Here is an 18034-nt window from a genome sequence, read left to right on the forward strand (position 1 = left end):
CAAACCAAGAGAACCTCTTTGCCTCGCAAATACCTTCGGCACAGGGCTATAACCAGAGGGCAGTGTACCCAGAACAGTTTTAAATCACCGCTAAAGTCCTTCTTCCCATGGCACTTCAGGGACTCTCGTGTTCTCCCTTACTTCATGTGGTTGAAGAGGGGCAGACGGTCTCTTCAGACATGCCGCCCACACAACTTTCTGCTATGGCATGCTTACCATGGAGACCTGAATGAACGCCCCATTTGTCTTCCTTCAGGATCTTTGGGCTGCCGGGAAGCCACCAGACTCCTTGCTTACTGAGACTCACAGCTGCATCCCTGGAAGCTGCTTATCTCTGCAGTTGCTGTCAACCCCCTGCCTCTGCAGACCTCTCCTTCAGCACTGTTTTTTAAGATGCAGAAAAAGTCTTTATCTTCCCTTTGGAGGCTTTTCAGTCAGTTCACACCCCTTCCCAATCCCGTGCCCGTCCCAGGGTCCTGTCCTGCCCATAGCACCTTGTACAATGCCCTTGGTTTACCTAAACTGCTTAGGACATTCCTGTTTACAGTGCTTTGCAATGTGAATCTGAGCTTAGCTTGTCAGTGGAACAGGAAATTTTTTTTAGTTTGTTATGGTCTTAAAAAGGCAGGAAGAAGCCAGGCCTGGTGGTGCATGCCTTAATCCTAGCACTCAGGAGATAGAGGCAGGTGATTCTCTGTGAGTTCTAAGTCAGCTTGGTCTACAAAGGACAGCAAGTTACACAGAGAAACCCTGTCTTGAAAAACCAGGGAGAAAAGGGGGCAGAAAGGAGGAAGTAAGGACCAACTGGGTTTTTGCTGTTGTTGTTTTGTTTTTGAGTATCACACAATTAATTCACCCTCACAATCATCCTGGAAGGTGTTATTTACCCTGTTTCACAGATTTAAAAAAACAAAGATCAACTAACTTGAACAAAATCTCTAAACTAGATGACAGAGATACAAAATTACACCAAATTACACCACGGGCAATAAATGGTGGGGTGCTGGCCAGGTGTCCAGCGAGCATTGCCTAGCTTTTCCTGTTGAGCAGCGACTCTCCCAAAGCAGGATTGTGAGTGAGCAGAGGATGGCATGCCCACACTCTGTGTAGCCCCCAGAAAGAGCTGCCAACACTCAGTAAGTGCCCATGATTATTATAAGTTGTTCCCAGATCCTGCTATGACAAGCAGGCTGGACTTGCAGGGCCTCTTCTGCATGCTAGGGGATCTGTGTGGGGAAAGTATCTGTGGAAAATAAAACAATCTTGGCACCTTGTGAGTAGAAATTATAGGAATCATAAGCAGGGGGCATGACCTACTTCAGTCCCTGTGCAATCTGTGCTTGCCTGGCTGGAAGACCAAAGATCTCTGAACACATGCATACGTATGTGCATATTTGTGTACATACACACATAAACACATGCACGTAATCTCCTGGGGATCTATAAAGCTTTCAGCAGCCCTAGGAAATCACACTCACACACTTGAATCCAAGAGCATCCACCAGCATTGCACACTCACACACTCGAATCCAAGAGCACCCACCAGCATTGCACACACACACACTCGAATCCAAGAGCACCCACCAGCATTGCAGGAGCCAAGTTAAGATTTTCCAATAGTCATGAACTAGAGTCTGACCTCAGAACACAGATCGGACAAAGGAGAATCCAGAGAAGCTGGTTAAGGAGGAGAGCTAAAAACCTGCTGTCCTTGCCTTCAGAGATCCCCAACCTTATTAAGGGACCCCCCCTCCCCCCGCACCCTACACAGCGGAAAAGGACAGGCCCAGCTGACAGCTTTTATGTATGAAGCCATGCCTAGAGACACTGTTAGAGCATGGGTCAAGTTTTCTTTGGCACCTTGTGTCTCATTGCTTAGCCTCTTTGTTCCCATCCCAAGCCTCCCCCGGCAGCCAGCCAAGCAGCTCTGCAATTCACTAAATTTACAGAGCACTGTGCAGCTTGGCATCGTGCACAGAAAGACAAAGTCATTCTTGTCACATGTCTGTTGCAAGCTCTTCAACCTTGGCTTCTAGAGCGCCGGTGTTCTTGTCCTGTTTAGAGACAACGCGAGAAAAACAGCGAGGCACTCACTCAGACGGCTGAAACTCGTATGCCTGACTGACAAGGACATGCAGGTCTGTCTCAGGTTATTTACTTATTGAAGTTATTATTTAAGACAGGGATGTACTGTGCAGCCTAGGCTGGTCTTAAACTCTTGATGCTCTCAACTTTCTGAGTTCCAAGATTATGGGCACCACGGCCTACAGGTTTGAAGCCAGGTCTGTCTCGGTCTCATCTTACTTTTTATTTTACATTTTTGAGATGCGGGGGGGGAGGGTCTTTAGCAGTGATCACTGTTCTAAATGACTTTTACAATCACTGTAGCTCTCTTTATCCATGGCTTAGAAACCTTTACTTTAGTTACCAACTGTAATCTGGAAATGCTAAAGGATAAATTTCAGGAGCAAAAAAAATTATAACTTGTATTATAGCATATTATAACTGTGTCATTTTCATTCTATTTATTGCCATTAATCATTTATTTATGTAATTATAGATTAAGCTTTATCACAGACGTGTACATGTTGGAAAAGCCCTATTTCGCAGGTCTCAGTATTCTCTCTGGTCTTTGACGTCCTCTAGGGATCTCGGACAAGGTGGGACTAGTGCAGTCCCAATTGTGGTTGAAGAAGAACCCATGATAATAATTTAATTTCTATTTTTATTAACATCTACTTTGTAAGGAACTGTGGGGACACTGTGGGCTGAGCATTCTGGGGGCTCTTGACTTGAGTCAGGCAGCTTGAGGGAGGACACAGGCCCAGGTCTTCATGCAGGACCCAGTGAGCTGGGATTAAAGTCAGGGACATCAAGAGGCCAGAACACAGGAACTCATAAAGGCATAGGCCATAAGCCACAGAATTAAACGGCAAGATAGAGAAGAGGAGAAAATATTTGATGGGCATTGGCTGATGGAACATGTGACTCCACAGACTTTATATAACGTCATTTAATCATAACAACTTTGAAGGCAGGACATTATTTCCTTGATGTTCAGATGAGCAGCAGGTATGAAAAATGCAGCCAGTGTAGACGCTGAGCCCAAGGTGAGGCAGAAGGCGTGGCTCCCAGTCCGTCCCCCCCCCTCCCCTGTGGTCTCCAGGCCAAGAAGCACTCTTTTCATTTTACCTCACTTTTCTAGTTACTACCTTGCCAATTAAAAAACAAACAAACAAACCAAGCTCTATGAACTAGATTGTATGTGCACATGAGTATACATTTCCCATCCATGTTACAGAAGAAAATCAGCACCTTTGAATCTGTCCCACCCAGCTGAAGGGACATGTTTCCAATGCTAACTGAAGCCCCTTGGGTACCTCCCTTGTCTCAGTCCCCACCCTTCCTACCCTCAGAGGTGACTACAGTGCTGAAACCTGTGATGTCTCTTCTGCCCTTTATAATGTTTATGGTGGTTTGAATAAGGATGGCTCCCTTAGGCTAATATATTTGAAGGCTTAGTCCAAGCAGGTATTGGAGCTATTTGAAAGGATTATAAGGATTAGGAGGTGTGTGTCACTGGGGATAGATAGGCTCATGCCAGGCCCAGGCCCAGTCTCTCTGCTTGTGAATCAGAATGTAGCTCTCAGCTACTGTTCCAGGGCCATGTGTGCGCCCATGCTCCCTGCCATGACAGACCTTCTGAAACTGTAAGTGAGCCCCCAGTTAAATGCTTTCTTTTATAAGAGCTGCCGGAGTAACTGTGTCTCTTCTCAGCAGTAGACCAGTGACTAAGGCACCTGGCAAGGAATGGCCTCAAGCATGCTGCACGCTCAGCCCTTTAACCTTTAAAGTTTTCCAGATATTCTTTTCTAATCAGTTTCACTGACATTTCAATCCTATGAGTAAATGGTTTTGTATCATATATATGTCTGTGCTTTATATTTAAAGATAATACTGTTTTTTTATCCTTTCAGGGCCATTTTTAAAAATTTTGTTTTGTTTTGGTGTGCGTGTGTGTGTGTGTGTGTGTCTGTGTGCGCGCACGTGCATTGTGGGTACTACTGCACTCATTAAAAATGGATACTGTAGCCCACCTTATATTTTATAAGGCATACTTAACAAGTGCTTCATGGGCAGTGAGGGCTCAGCAGGCAAAGGCGTTTGTCACCAAGTCTGGGAACCTGAATTCAACCCTGGGACCCACTGACTCCCTCGAGTTGTCCCTTCACCTCTACATGTGCCCCGACAATCAATCAATCAATAAATAAATAAATGTAGGTTTTACAAATTGTTTCAAATTTGCTATATATAGTATATATGTGTGTATGCATTTCTATATATATATATATACTTTCTCATACTCTTTCTTCTCTGTATATGGTAGAGATCCATTGTTTTTTTTTCCATGTATAAGGAAACTAGCTTTCTAGGACCACTCAAAATAGCCACCGTCCCCTATAGCCACCTCCAGTGTCCAGTGTACAGGAGTGGTCCGTTCTGCATTCTCTCTTCCGTTCTATTGTGTGCTAGTCTAGCCCTGCCCAAAGTTATAACTTCTATTGCTTAATGCAGTTCCTTTTATCATTATATTTCTTCTTGCACATACCAAAATGCACACAGAACAATGAATCCTGGGTTACAAAAGAGTGTTTGTTTAGCATCTGCCTTTTAAGTCTTTGTCCACCAGCTCAACAACAAGAAAAACCACACAAATGCTACTAATAATGAGTCTTGACCTTGAGCAGGCTAAGCCTCTTTTCTTCTTCAGAAGCATCTTGTCTATCCTTTGCTCCTGGCTCTTCCCTGTCCATTTTTGTTATGGTTAGTCAGAGTCCAAAACAGAACACCGTGTGTGAGCAGCAAGGGCAGGGACGAGCTCCTACAGATAAAACAATGGCAGCAAAGCCATGCTGGGGGCAGATTATGTGTCAGAGACCCAGCAAGTCTGCAGTCCAGGACCCAAGGACTTGGGAGTCAGAATACAGCAGCCCTTTGCAGAGACCCTCAGCCAGTATCAATGCATGTGGCCACTTCCACTTGTAGGTAATGCTGGCTACCACAAAGGCAATAAGCCTTTCACATAAGCCTCCTATGGGGGATTTGTCAAGGAACTAGAACCACTCACTCTGAAAGACAAAATAAATAAATAAATAAATAAATAAATAAATAAATAAATAAATAAATAAATAAAATTCAATTGTTAAATTTCTCTGGAAGCTAAGGAGATCATTGAAAGGGTAAAACAAGTCCAGAATTTGAAGTCCAGACTCAGGGAGCAGTGATCCCGCAAGGGGATGAACCTAGTTGGATCAACAGCCCCAGCCCATCACTTCCCAAGAGGGTCCAGTAGCATCCATGTCACTGGGGTTTACTTTGTTTATATAATGTAACAATTATTGAGCATTTACTATGTACTGGGCTCCCTCCAAAGCATGCTGCATGTTTACCTATTTTAAGGAACCCTCAAAATTCAAATTAACTCCAAGTATGAGTCCAATCAATAAAGGAGCAGTTGGCATTTTCCTTTGAGGAAGAGATAGTTGAAGACAGTTGGAGGGTTCCCTTTATTTACAGAGCTCTGACAATCAAGTCTCAAACTGGGCTTTGGGACTTTTTCTGGTTGGCTCTTACTTATTTAACCCAAAAGGAAAAGATGAAAACCAGGAGTTATCAGATTATAACTGATATGCTCACTGAAAACAGGGGCAGGTTATATGCCCATTGAAGACAGGGGAGATTATATGCCCATTGAAGACAGGGGAGATTATATGCCCACTGAAGACAGGGGCGGGTTATATGCCCACTGAAGACAGGGGCAGACAAGATGCTGATTGCATCCTCAGTGGAGACAGGCAGGAAGAAAGGAGGTGAGGAAAGATGGATATCCTAAAACACAAAGCCTAGGGTACCCATTGTGAGCTCTGTTGAGGCCGCATGAACAAAGACTTGGCCCCCTGCTCTGGGTCTGGAAGTCCTTGGTATCAGATGCCAAATATTGGCATCAAGGATTTTCCAACAAGGAATGCAGCCGCCTGAAACCCTTTGTGGAGCAAGACAGGTTATAAATAGACCTATAAATTTTTTTAAGCAGAAGGCAACAGGCTTAGCAGAGCTATTCTTCCCCTTTGGTTCTCCTCCCTGCATCGCTTTGCCTATTAAATCCCTGCTACCAGGCAGAGCCATCTGCCTACTAGCCAATCCGCTGCTGCAGCCTCGGGAGAGCCAGGGTGGAAACTGGCTTCTATGACAACCTCAGCTTGTGACCTTGCTTGTGGAAAAGAGTAAATCTTCCTAACTTACCCCTGGCTAATTGGGCAGGAGGTAAAGGAGACAAGAACGCTGCATCCTCTCTAACTGGCTGGCTGGCGCACTAATCCACCCCTTGCAGAGACAACCTTGGCTTAGCAACAGACCAAAGAGAAAGGCTGTGTACCGAGACCTGCTCTGGGGGCGTCTGTGCCTGTGAGAGCAGGGGCGGGCGCCTTTCTTCTCTTCTGGCAGATGCAAAGGCAGAGGCATCTGGGCACACAGATTCAGAATTATTTAGGCCATTGCATCTCAGACTTTGCTGGGCTCAGAACCACCCAGAGACGTCTGAAAGCAGGGGTCTCTGGGCTTCACTTTCATTGTTTCTGATCTGGCGGAACTAAGGTAGGGCCTAAGAATTTTCCCTATGCCATCAGGTGACGCTGATACTGCCAGTTTCGGAGGACGCTTGGAAAACCTTTAGTTTAGCTTATCTTCCTGATTTTTACAAACGAGGAAAATGAACCCGTTATAGTTAATAAAAAGACATATCTAGGGATCCCGAACTAGGGGCTGGTTTCAGCCAGACTACCCCAGAGATACCTAAACTCTTGTTGTGGTATTTCTTCTACCACTTTGGGCTGGCACAAGACCAGAATTAAAATAGCAAGGTGCTATTTTAATCATAAATGTTACCCTTTATGACTGAAGATGGCCTGTCCCACATGCTGGCTCCTCTTCCTCTGCCTTCCCTAGTCCAACATAGCTGGCTCCGCTGGCCTTGGTACATAAATAGCCCACTCTGGTCCTTTATTCACGATCCAATAGGGCAGAGAGTCAGAGAGCATTGCCATAGCTGGGTGTCCACTACGAAGGGCCGTGCATCTATTTTACTGCCCTGCTGTCTTTGTTACTTAGTGAACTGGTGATCTGAGGGGCTCTGCCTTGACTACTGAGTAACACCCCTTGGCCCTGAGCTATAACTCTTTCTATAGCCCCCTTGTTTACTGAAAGTTTTGACCTTGGTGTCTAACATTTCTCCTTATTGCCCTGCCTTTCTTGAAGCTACTTTGAATGTTCATTCATGGGGGTGGGCAGTGGCTGGTGAAGGTGAACTTTCCTCTTGGTCTCATTCCTGGGGTGGAACATTCACCTGTACTCAACCCCTACGGCTATGCCCTGCATCTGGCAAGCAAACTTGTCCATGGTATCTGTGTACCTAGAGGATTTCTGAGTCACTAAACGGCCTCTTAATTCTCTTGGACTATGCCCTGCCAACCAAACTGGAAAGTTCAGACTCGAGCTGGCATGACATCCAAGGTGAGCCTGGCCTTAAGCTGCCCGCCTGCCTGGCACTGTCACTTCCAGTACTCGTCTGCAGTGGAGCAGTTCCCAGCCCATCCCACCGCCACCACATCCTCCGTTTCTTTGTGCCCAGGAGATCTGGCGCAAAGGCTTCCTGCAGAGGACACGTGCTTTCATCCAAGAGGTTCTCCTCGGTGTGGAGAAGGAATAAACAAGCTCTATCGACAGTCATGTCTCGGATGGCTCCCTTGACTTGGAAGATGGTGGTCCAGAACAAGACAGACTCAGCTAAATAATTAAGAATTGGTTGGGCCGGCAATATGACTCCACAGACAAAAGCACTTGCCACTCAAGCCTGATGATCTGAGTTCACTACTATAGTGGAAGGGAAGAACCAACTCCAGAAAGTTGCACACACACACACACACAGAGCTGACTTACACACACACACAGCTGACTTACACACACACACTGGCTCATGTACACCTACACTGATTTACACACATCACATGCACACACACACAGCTGACTTACACACACACTCTGGCTCATGTACACCTACACTCATTTACACACATCACATGCACACACACACACACACAGCTGACTTCCACACACACACACACACACACACACAGCTGACTTCCACACACACACACACTGGCTCATGTACACCTACACTCATTTACACACATCACATGCATACGTGCGTGCACATACACACACACACACACACACACATATGAAAATTTAAGGAAAGGACTGGTTGATGCTGGAGGTGATAGAGAAAATACAAGTGAGGGTCCTGGGGAAGTCTAGAGTAGTCTGAGAGGCACAGAGCTGAGAAAGTCGCCACAAAAGGATTCCTCCCATAGAGCAGCCAGAGGACTTTCCCTGCTCAGTGTGTCTGCTATGGGACAACTTGACTTCCCCTTGCTCCAAATATTGATATTCCTGTGCAGCTATTATGGTGCTGACGTGGAGGTGGAGAGAATAGTATGACCTGCTCCAACTCACATCTGCTGAGACCTGTGTGTAGCTCACAACATTCCACCTCAGCTCTACGCTGGCACCTGATACCAGGTGGTGGGCATCAGGAGAGTGGGCCTGTGAGACACAGGAAAGGGCACTGCCAGGGATGTGACACAGGTCAGGACATGAAACCTATCCCTGTTAGAGAAACATACTGGAAGCTTCAAAAGCAGTTTTGAAATGATGCTGATAATTCTGAGATTCGCCGTCACTCTGGTCATGTGAGGGCATTGGTCTGAGACACAGTAGATTCTCTTCAACATAGGCTCTCTGATGAGAGATTTAGGAGAAACTATGCATTTTCTTATCAATGAAGAAATTAATAAGGAGTGGAAACAAGGAAAAGGGAGATGGCAGAGGCTTTGGAAAGGAGTAATTTAATACTGTTCACACGCCAACAAAGCATTTATTGTCCTAGAAGAAAAACTGTAATCAACCTATTGTTTTCGGGGATTTATGATTTTAAAGAAGAAAACATAAGCCGTCAGTCTTTTTGACGGTTTGATTTAAGGACAATTCCAAATGCCTTCCCAATCCTTTCCCCTCCCCCAGATTTTATCCCATCATTTCTCCCAAGCAGACCTTGCATGGTGTCGAGAGGGTGTGGAAAGACAGACTGCCACTTACAAAGCTCCCTCCCCCCCCACCAAGTGTCGTGGAATGGGATTATTTTCTTTTTTCCTTTCCAAATAAGTGTCAGTTGTCAGGGCTGGATGGATGGTTGGCATATTACAGTGGAATACAAAGGAAACGGAGAGAGGCCTCCTGCCAAAACCATTCCCTTTCTTTATTTGTTATTAGGCCAAGAGCTGCTGGAAAGTGTTTCTCAGAGCACACCTTGGTCCTTTCCCTGAGAAAGCCAGACTTGGAAGTGACTAGCAGGTCTAATTGTACCTCTGTTGGAATCCAGATTCTGAAAGGAGTCAAAGAGATGTCTGGAAGCCTCTGTCTGGGGAGCTGAGTGGATTCAATCCAAGCGTCACATGGACCCAAGAAGCTGTCAGGGTGCCTGGCAGTGCGGAGCTCATCTGGACAATGCATTCCAGATGGGTTGCCTGCCTTCTTTGGATTTGGGGCCAGTTGGAGCTCCCGGGCGGTCTCCCAAGGAAGCCTCCCAGAGGACTCAGGGCAGCTGTCCAGATGGGAGGGACCAGGCTAAGGAGCACTGTGGCCAGCTCAGAACTGGAGGGCAGGGCCTCCTCCTTTGTGTTGAGCATCTGGGTATCATTTTCAATCTATTAAAAACACTAACTCTTCTCTGCTACATGGAGCCAATTTGGGATTCGGAGGGGGGTTGTTGCTGTGTGTGTGTGTGTGTGTGTGTGTGTGTGTGTGTGTATACATGTGAGTGTTGAAGCACTTGGGAGACAACTTCAGGCCAACCAGTTGCACCCAAATAGATTCACCCAAATAATTTGGGACTGTATGATATGGTGGAGCCCAGAGAAGGGGCTCTAAAACTCTCCAACAGACAGCTAATTACTGTCCCCCAAAAGCTCCCAACTTCATCCTTTAGTTGACGCTGTCCACTACAGAGACTCTGGGGCAATGCCAGGACTTTGCAGTGTGTGTTACTGTTTAGTTTTGTTTTATCCTGTGTAGAACATATAAGGCAGATGTGGAAGACCTCCTCCCCTGTCGAGGGTTTGCTGACTAGGTTATAGAAGACAATCAGGGGACAGAAAGAGGGTGCTGGAAGAGTATGTGACAGAACAAAGAGAAGGAGAAGATGAATGAGCCACACGGAAACACGGTATCTTCTGCACTGGACAACCCCTGGCTGTGGTGGAATTCTCTACTCTGCAGCACAAACCCATTTTGCCTGAGGTCCTGTTACCACCACTTGGCCGACTAGGACTGAATTCAGTAAGTGAACAGCAGCTTCTCCAAGCGACCTGGTCTGGGGAAGCAGGGAGATCTGCCCTGTGTGTGACACAGAACTCTCCTTAGGAAACAGGCCCTGGCTTATGAAGCAGCAGGTCCTGATCCTAGAGCGCTTGTCTTACCAGAAGACAGACAATCACCTAGCACCAGCAATTTCAAAGAAAGAAGTCCATACCTACTGGAGACAGGCTGGACCAGTGAACAGAGCAGGTTGAGGTCATCTGGAGAGAAAAAAAAAGTTGTTAAAAGAGATTATCCCATCTGATCTAATAGCCAAATACAAGGTAAATCCAGGGACAGATATAACCAAGCATGTTACTTTCCATTCTTCTCCCTTTGAACTCTGATTTTGTGAAATGATATTGGACGTATCTAATTACTCCCCCAGGTTGACTTGCTGAAGAGTAGAGATGGCTTTTCACACAGTATCTCCCCCTTTCAGCAGTCAAGGCCTGAAAACATTAAGTGGAAATTTCCAGAATACTGTTTTACATTCTGGATTGTTCTGAGTAGTGTGATAAAATATATTGCCAACTCCACCCATTCCAGAATGTGAATCAAATCTATATCCAACATACCCATGTTTCATATGTTCCCTGGCCACTAGTCACTTAGCAGCTAGCTGTCTTGGTCATGTGACTAACCACTACCCTATTACAGTGTATATATATATAGGGTTCGGTACTTCCTATCCATTAGGGACCTTGGAACATATACCCCAAAGATAAAGGCAGACGACTATGTATCGCAAAGCCTTATGAACTACAATCATAGAATAAAGTATGCTTCCTAGCTGAGCTTGGTTGTGTACACGAGCACTCTCAAGGAACAGGAAGCTGAAGGAGGAGAACCATGAGTTTGAGGCTGGCCTAGGCTGCACGGTGAAATCCTGTCTCAAAAACATGCTTCCTAAAATCTTTCCTGAGTCAGCGTGGAGAACAAATAATATTTAGTGCATAGGTGTGTACTATACACATATCACTATATAAAATAGCTCATAAGCAAACAAACACATGCAAGCATGTAGTAGTGACCTATCTCTAGGCAGCATAGACACCCATTCCTAATTCCTTACTCTATGTGTGCAGAAGTCACAAGAAAGCATGGGTACTCTTATTACTCAAGAGATCTATTATTATCCTGGTCTTCCTGGATGCTTCAGCATGCTAACATATCACCTCGAGGCTCAGGCCCTTTCTGTTTTGGCAAAGGCTTTCCTAGGCTTCCAAACACCCCTGATCTCATCACAGCAGCTGTGATGTGAAAAGTCAAGTTCAGCACTGAACTCTGCTCCTGTCCACTTGCAGCCAGAAACAAGGCCTAACCGCTGTCTTCCTTTACTGTGACAGCATGGTGGACCCTCACACTCGGCAGACCCTCACACACCACAGACAGTACTTTTCTGAAACGTATCCACTTGTGGTAGCAGGAACACATCACCAGCACCCACCATTCCCACTAAAATAATGTTGTGGCAAGCACACAAAGACATGAGAGGTATTTTCCCCCTCTAGGTTTAAAGGAGAATATCTTTGTAATGTTTTACAGAGCAGGAGACTGATATAGAAAATAAATTTTCCTGGGCTGATGTCCCTTTTGTCACCTGATTTTTTTTCCCCCAAGGGACTCAGACAAATGCTCTCTTGCTTTAATTCTTCCTTTTGACCACTCGCCACCTTCCCTTTCTCCCCTGCCACTGGTCAGGGCAGAATGAAGGAGCTCAAGATCCCCAGACCCCTGAGATCATCCCCAAATCACCTTGCCTAGTGAGCAGTGGCTGTGGGTATCTGCAGTCTTGAAAGTACATCTCTGCCCAGAACCAGATGCCATGGACATGATCTTCATTTTCCCGCATCTTCCCACGAGTTCTACCTTAGATGGAAAGTCAAGTGTTGGCTTAGAAAGAAGGTGCCTGGGTGTATTGCCTGCACTATGGGATGGCATGTGAACCGGGAACTAGGCTAGGGCCTTAAAAACACAGGCACACAGATGGACGGGGACACGGGTCATCCTTGATACAAGAATGCCAATTCTATTGTGTTCAGGGGCAATTTATATAGGGCCTTAGCCACACCCCAGCTGTCAGGATCTTTTAGCTACAGGCCTCACCAGAACCCACTCCCCTGCCATCAGGGTCTGGTGCTCAGAGCAGCTGCAGGCACAGGAAAACAAGTTGTTTTATTCAGTTCACTCCAGCAGGCAAAGGGTCTGAAGCAGGCAAAGAAAGTCAAGGGGCCAGGGGTCTGCCGCTCCCAACACCTGGGCACATACTCAGGACAGAAAGTGGGATCCTGAAGGCTCTGTGTCACAGGGGTTTGGCCCACACTAGAGGTGACAGGCTCATTTCATCACTGAGCTGACAGATGTTGTAGTTTTAATAAGGAGTGTCAAGAAAAACTCCCCAGAAGGTTGATACTCATCCTTGTGATTTTATGGACAGTGCCACATTGATAGATCTGCCCACCTGATAGCCTTATCCTACCCACAGAGCCCAGACACTAAAAGAAGCCACAGCCTCTGGAACCCAGACTTGAGACGTTTCAACGGGCTTCTAGCCTGACCCGAGTAGGCAAGAGAGGAATTGTTAAACCAACTCTTGTTTGGGAAACACAGGACTTGTTGTTGGTAGAATCCTCATTGGAATCTAAGAGCAGAGGAAATAGGTTGAAAAGAGCAGGATTCATTCATCCAGGAAGCTGAGGTGGTGGCACACCCATCCTGTCTGGAGTCTGGATGCCAGAGTAGCTTGGCTCCAGGTAAGTTACTGGCCAGGAAAGAACTGCTTCTTCCTGTTCTGTACCCTCCCTGGAGCAGAGGGGCTGGCCAGCTGATGAACTGCAGGTACATCAGAAGGCTTTTGCTCTCTGAGGATGTCCCTGGGGTTCAGATCTGACCCAATCTCCTACTTCCAGGAGTCTTTTAGCTCTGGTTTCCCTTGCCACAGTGAGCCTTCCATTTGATATGACACTGGCTGCTTGCATGCCTCCATCTGAGAGACTGGCAGATGCATGGTCAGCCCAGTTGACCCCAGTCTGCAATCTCCTCATGCTTCTCTGCCCTGTTCTGAAGAAGAATTACATTACTGTGCACTAAGTACTTAGTACTCTCAAGAGTACTCAGCTTCCTCCACTCCCAGCTGCTTCTGACTGGGAAGACACAGCCATTTTTCCTTTGCCTTTCCTCCCTGCTGTTCACTCTGTCCTTTTAACTCTTAGGATCGTGTAGGAACAGTCAGTTCTCCCCACTAGACATCTGAGGACAACATAACTTCCTAGCGATATATATGACCAAGAAAGTCCAGAGAAGTGGTGACGAAGCTGAGGTCTGGGCTCCCAGTTTCCATCCTAGGGTTCTCTTGAGGCATCTTCCTTATTCTATTTCTCCAGTGCAGAAATTGGCCACTCCATGGCACGGATGAAGCAGGCCACGAGCCTTATCTCCCATGGGCCACCCACACAAGCCATCTGTCGAAGCATACCAAAATAGCTCTGTAGTCTCCAGCTCTGCACCTTCGCTGCTGCCCAAGCGCTTGTTTGAACCGCCCTCCCCCAGTCTTCTGCTTAATGAAATTTAATCACCCTTTAATCCTCAGCTCAACTGGCTTCTATAGTGCCTTCCTGATTATTGCAGCAGGAAGTCATTTATCTTGCTCAGGATACAGTATATATATATATGAGCAACTGTGGGTTCTTTGTGTTCTGCCTTGCAGATAGATTACTGTTTGGCAGGTGAATTTCATCTTCCCCAGTAAACTGTGAGCCTGAAGAAGACATAAATAAGTGTTTCACACATCTTAAAGTTCCCTATAATCTTGCATGTGATAAGAACTTCATATTTTGAAGCAGTAAATGAAACGCATGGAAGATAAATGGCTTGTTCAAAAAGAGATGGTATTGAAACTTGAATTTACAGCTCCAGAACTGGTCTCCCACATTATTTCTCCCTAGCCACACTGTCAAAAATTAGGTCGCCACTATGATTAGCCTCCCTCGAGACCCAGCACAGCTGAGCATAGGCTATTTCACATAGCACAACTTAATCCAATGTAGAGTGTGCTCTTAGGGAGAGTAGTTTGAATTGTTGGACTTGAACAGCTGAACTTCCTGTGTCGTTGGCTGCTATGATGTGAGTGGCTCCTCCCGGTGTTGCTTCCTCCTTTCATAAGCTTGAGCTGACTGACAGTTTGAGGAATGTGAGATTACATGTAATGGCCATAAAGTACCTTCAAGGATAACACTAAGAGCACAATGAGAGAGTGGACCAGCATTATAGTCTTTAAATCAGATTCTAGCGGCCCCTTTTTAAAACACTACCTGCCCTCACTGGGCTAGATAATGTGGTCATAGAAATACCATCTGTACCCTCACGGAACACCAACTTAGTGACTGGCCATCCATGGACACTGCAAATAATTTAAGTCAAAAAGATCTCAAATTTACAGACTAAATTTTCTCACTGTTCTTTTTAGCTGAAGAATGAAATGAAGGGGGTGATATGCTGTCATTCTGTAAAAATATTAGGCCCTGACTGTGCGCTATACAATCAACCTGTAGACTAAAGCTAGGTAAGCACTCTTGCTACCTCTCAGGTGGTTCTCAGACCTCACAGAGTTTAATGAGCTTCTCAGGTAGCAAGGGAACTTCAATCACCTGCTTTCAAAGAAGGCTAAGTGTGTGGTTAACTGCAGACCTTCTTTGGGTGAGCAGAGACAGATCCAACTTGTTTAACCAACAGAGAAGACACCTATCCCATCCAAGCTAACTTTAAGTAAATAATAAGTATATACTTCAAGAATTTGAAGCAATGCCTCATCAGCCTAAGAAGACAGCTGTCTTGGTCCAACCTTGTTTACCTGTGTCTGTTTGCCTTTTATCACACACCCCCCCACACACACACACAAGAGCCACTCCCTGCACAGTAGCACAAACCACAGTAGAACCTAGAAGTTTCAACCCAGTCTCGTAGCCCATAAATTAACATCACATTGCTAATAGCAATGCATCTGGTGGGCTTATTTATTGATGACAATGTTTACACTCCTCAAATACCTTACTCATCCGAATTTAAGTACTATGAGGTAAGATCAGCATCAGCATTTGGAAGATGGTATTTCTCTAAAGTATAAAAAAGGATTCAACAACCCAAATTCCCAAAGCCTCCCTCCCATCAAGTGCTCTGCTTGGGTGTCACTGTATGAGATCTTAAATTGTTTGGTCGTTTAGAAGGCTATGCTGATAGACAAAGAAAGAAATGTCTGATGGGAAGATCAAAGTGATCATCAGTACATCAGGTTTACAAAGTATAGACACATGCTAACTAGTTCTAATCTCCCTAACAACTCATTGTGAGTACTTTATCCCTACAGCATTTATTTTGTTTGCCTTGATGTTTGTTGGTATGGTGTATTTATAACTCTGCAGAATGTATTTATAACTTAAGTGTAAAGTAGAAGGTCTTTATATGTGCTAAACTTACTTCTTTCACAGTTCAAGGGCACTTTCCTTCCATTTTCACATTGGATCATCTGGTAAACCCTTCCTGGTGGCACAGTACAGAAGCGGCACATTTTCAAAGAACGCAACTGTGCTCTTGTTTGGTCTTCCTTATATAATGCTTTCCCCTCCAGTAACTACCTCATTTCCAGGTCATTGTTGAGGCTTTCCGACCATTTCTACATTCTGTATGGTTTCGGTGGTGCCTTCTTGCTAGGAAAGGAGCCAATGAGCATGTGCAGTGTAGACTACCGTGACCCTAAGTGTCTTCATGTTGATGCTGACATAAAACTCTAGACTTCAGTATCTCACATACCTGTGTTTTTATTCAGATATTCCCAGACCATGATACTTATTATTTCTTTTATTTTTTGGGTTTTTTTTTTTTGAGATAAGGTTTCTCTGTAGCTTTGGTGCCTGTCCTGTAACTAGCTCTTGTAGACCAGACTGGCCTCAAACTCACAGAGATCTGCCTGCCTTTGCCTCCCAAGTGCTGGGATTAAAGGTGTGCACCACCACCGCCCGGCCCAGATACTTATTATTCAAAACCAAAATATAATACTGAACAAACATCTAGCTGGCACATTCCTCCAAGAAGCTTTGTCTACTGCTGCCTTCTCTTCCCTGAGTTCGGTTTTCCGTATACAAACCTCTTGCTCATCTTGAAACAAAAATGAGCAAACCAAAACATGTCATCTCTTTTTCCTGCAAAGAAGTAAATAATAAACTCTCTCCTTGTCCCGCTGATACCATCTCCTTAACCTGGTCCAGCTACTTTTCTAGGTCCCATTTCTTACTACAGTCTGTTAAAGTTCTCTCCTCCATATTGGATATGTTTAAACACAGTAAAGAGAAAACACCCCTCCTCCCCAGCTAAAGTGTAACTAATGCAATGGAGGAATAGATAGGTCTCTCAAGCTACATAAATTCTGGCAATTAACAGTGTCTTCATGTGAAGAACTGAAACACACAGCTTTTGGCATTTCATACTTCACAAATGCCAGTTGAGAGATCTGCATTTACTAGGGGTTAATTACTCTGAAACTATATATGGTTTACCATGGTACTTGTGAATAGCAAGTGTATAGTAAGCACCCAGTGAGCTTTACTCTGATAACTCCACGAGAAATATCCCACCATCTCCTAGGTCTTACTTTATGTGGATGCCTGATAGGTGGAAGCTTGAATAATTTTATGAATTCTTTTAATGAATGGATGGAAGCTGCATGATGGACTTAGAAGGTACAGAACAGTGTATAGTTTATAGGAGTAATAGTATTTGGAAACTATTAATGATCTAGATGGCCTGTGGGCTAGTATTATGTAAAATTCACATAAATTTAGCAGTGGTATAGATTTAGTTGTTACTGATGTCTAAAAATAGCTATTCTATTATTCTTTCATGGGTCTTTGCAAAATACAACATTTTACTTAAGAAAAACTTTAAACAAAAAAAGAAAATTGGTAGTAGGAGCTCAACATACCCTTTGATCTCACACTGAACTGATCAATTCCACATAATCTTAATCTAGTCTGGATTAAGCAACCTAGAAGTCCTAGAAAAAAATTTTCTCTGAGTTTTTGTCTTAAGGCTCCTAATGACAGGGACAGCACAAATATGGCAGTTTGGAGAAGTAGGTGGAATTCCCACCCCAACATGATCAGGCCATGCATCACGTTCAGTGAGTTGGGAGGAAACATGAAACTCACAAGAGCAAATGTTAACACAAACATACAGGGCCTGATGAATCTAATATTCTAAAACATGTAATTAGCCAGCAACTAGACTTAATCCACACCCCAATTTGGAAGATAAAGTCCAAAATAGACTGTTTTGTTTTTCTACAGCATGATTCTGAGTCAATGACTAGTTTCAGAGGCGTTGGGTTTATTCATATGGCATACGAATAATGTGAGTATACAATCTAAAAATGTCCAAAGTTCCTTGCTGTTAATGAGACGCCTGTTGAAACAGAGAAATAAATACAAACAACTGTCCTCTCAGAGGATTTGATGTCTTAAGGAATCTGAAGTAACACAGACCTGTGACCTGTGGTTTGAAAAATGCCCAA

The 18034-nt window shown here is 44.8% G+C and overlaps 1 non-coding gene across 1 annotated transcript; it reads right to left on the minus strand.

Annotated features, from left to right (window-relative positions):
• Window positions 1–4588: 4588 nt before the first annotated feature.
• LOC113456922 lies at window positions 4589–4720 on the minus strand. Its single transcript, XR_003377644.1, has one exon. It is a non-coding gene; the product is annotated as a small nucleolar RNA SNORA40 (small nucleolar RNA).
• Window positions 4721–18034: the final 13314 nt, after the last annotated feature.

The sequence above is a fragment of the Microtus ochrogaster genome, chromosome 16 (assembly GCF_000317375.1).
Source record: "Microtus ochrogaster isolate Prairie Vole_2 chromosome 16, MicOch1.0, whole genome shotgun sequence".
NCBI lineage: Eukaryota > Metazoa > Chordata > Mammalia > Rodentia > Cricetidae > Microtus > Microtus ochrogaster.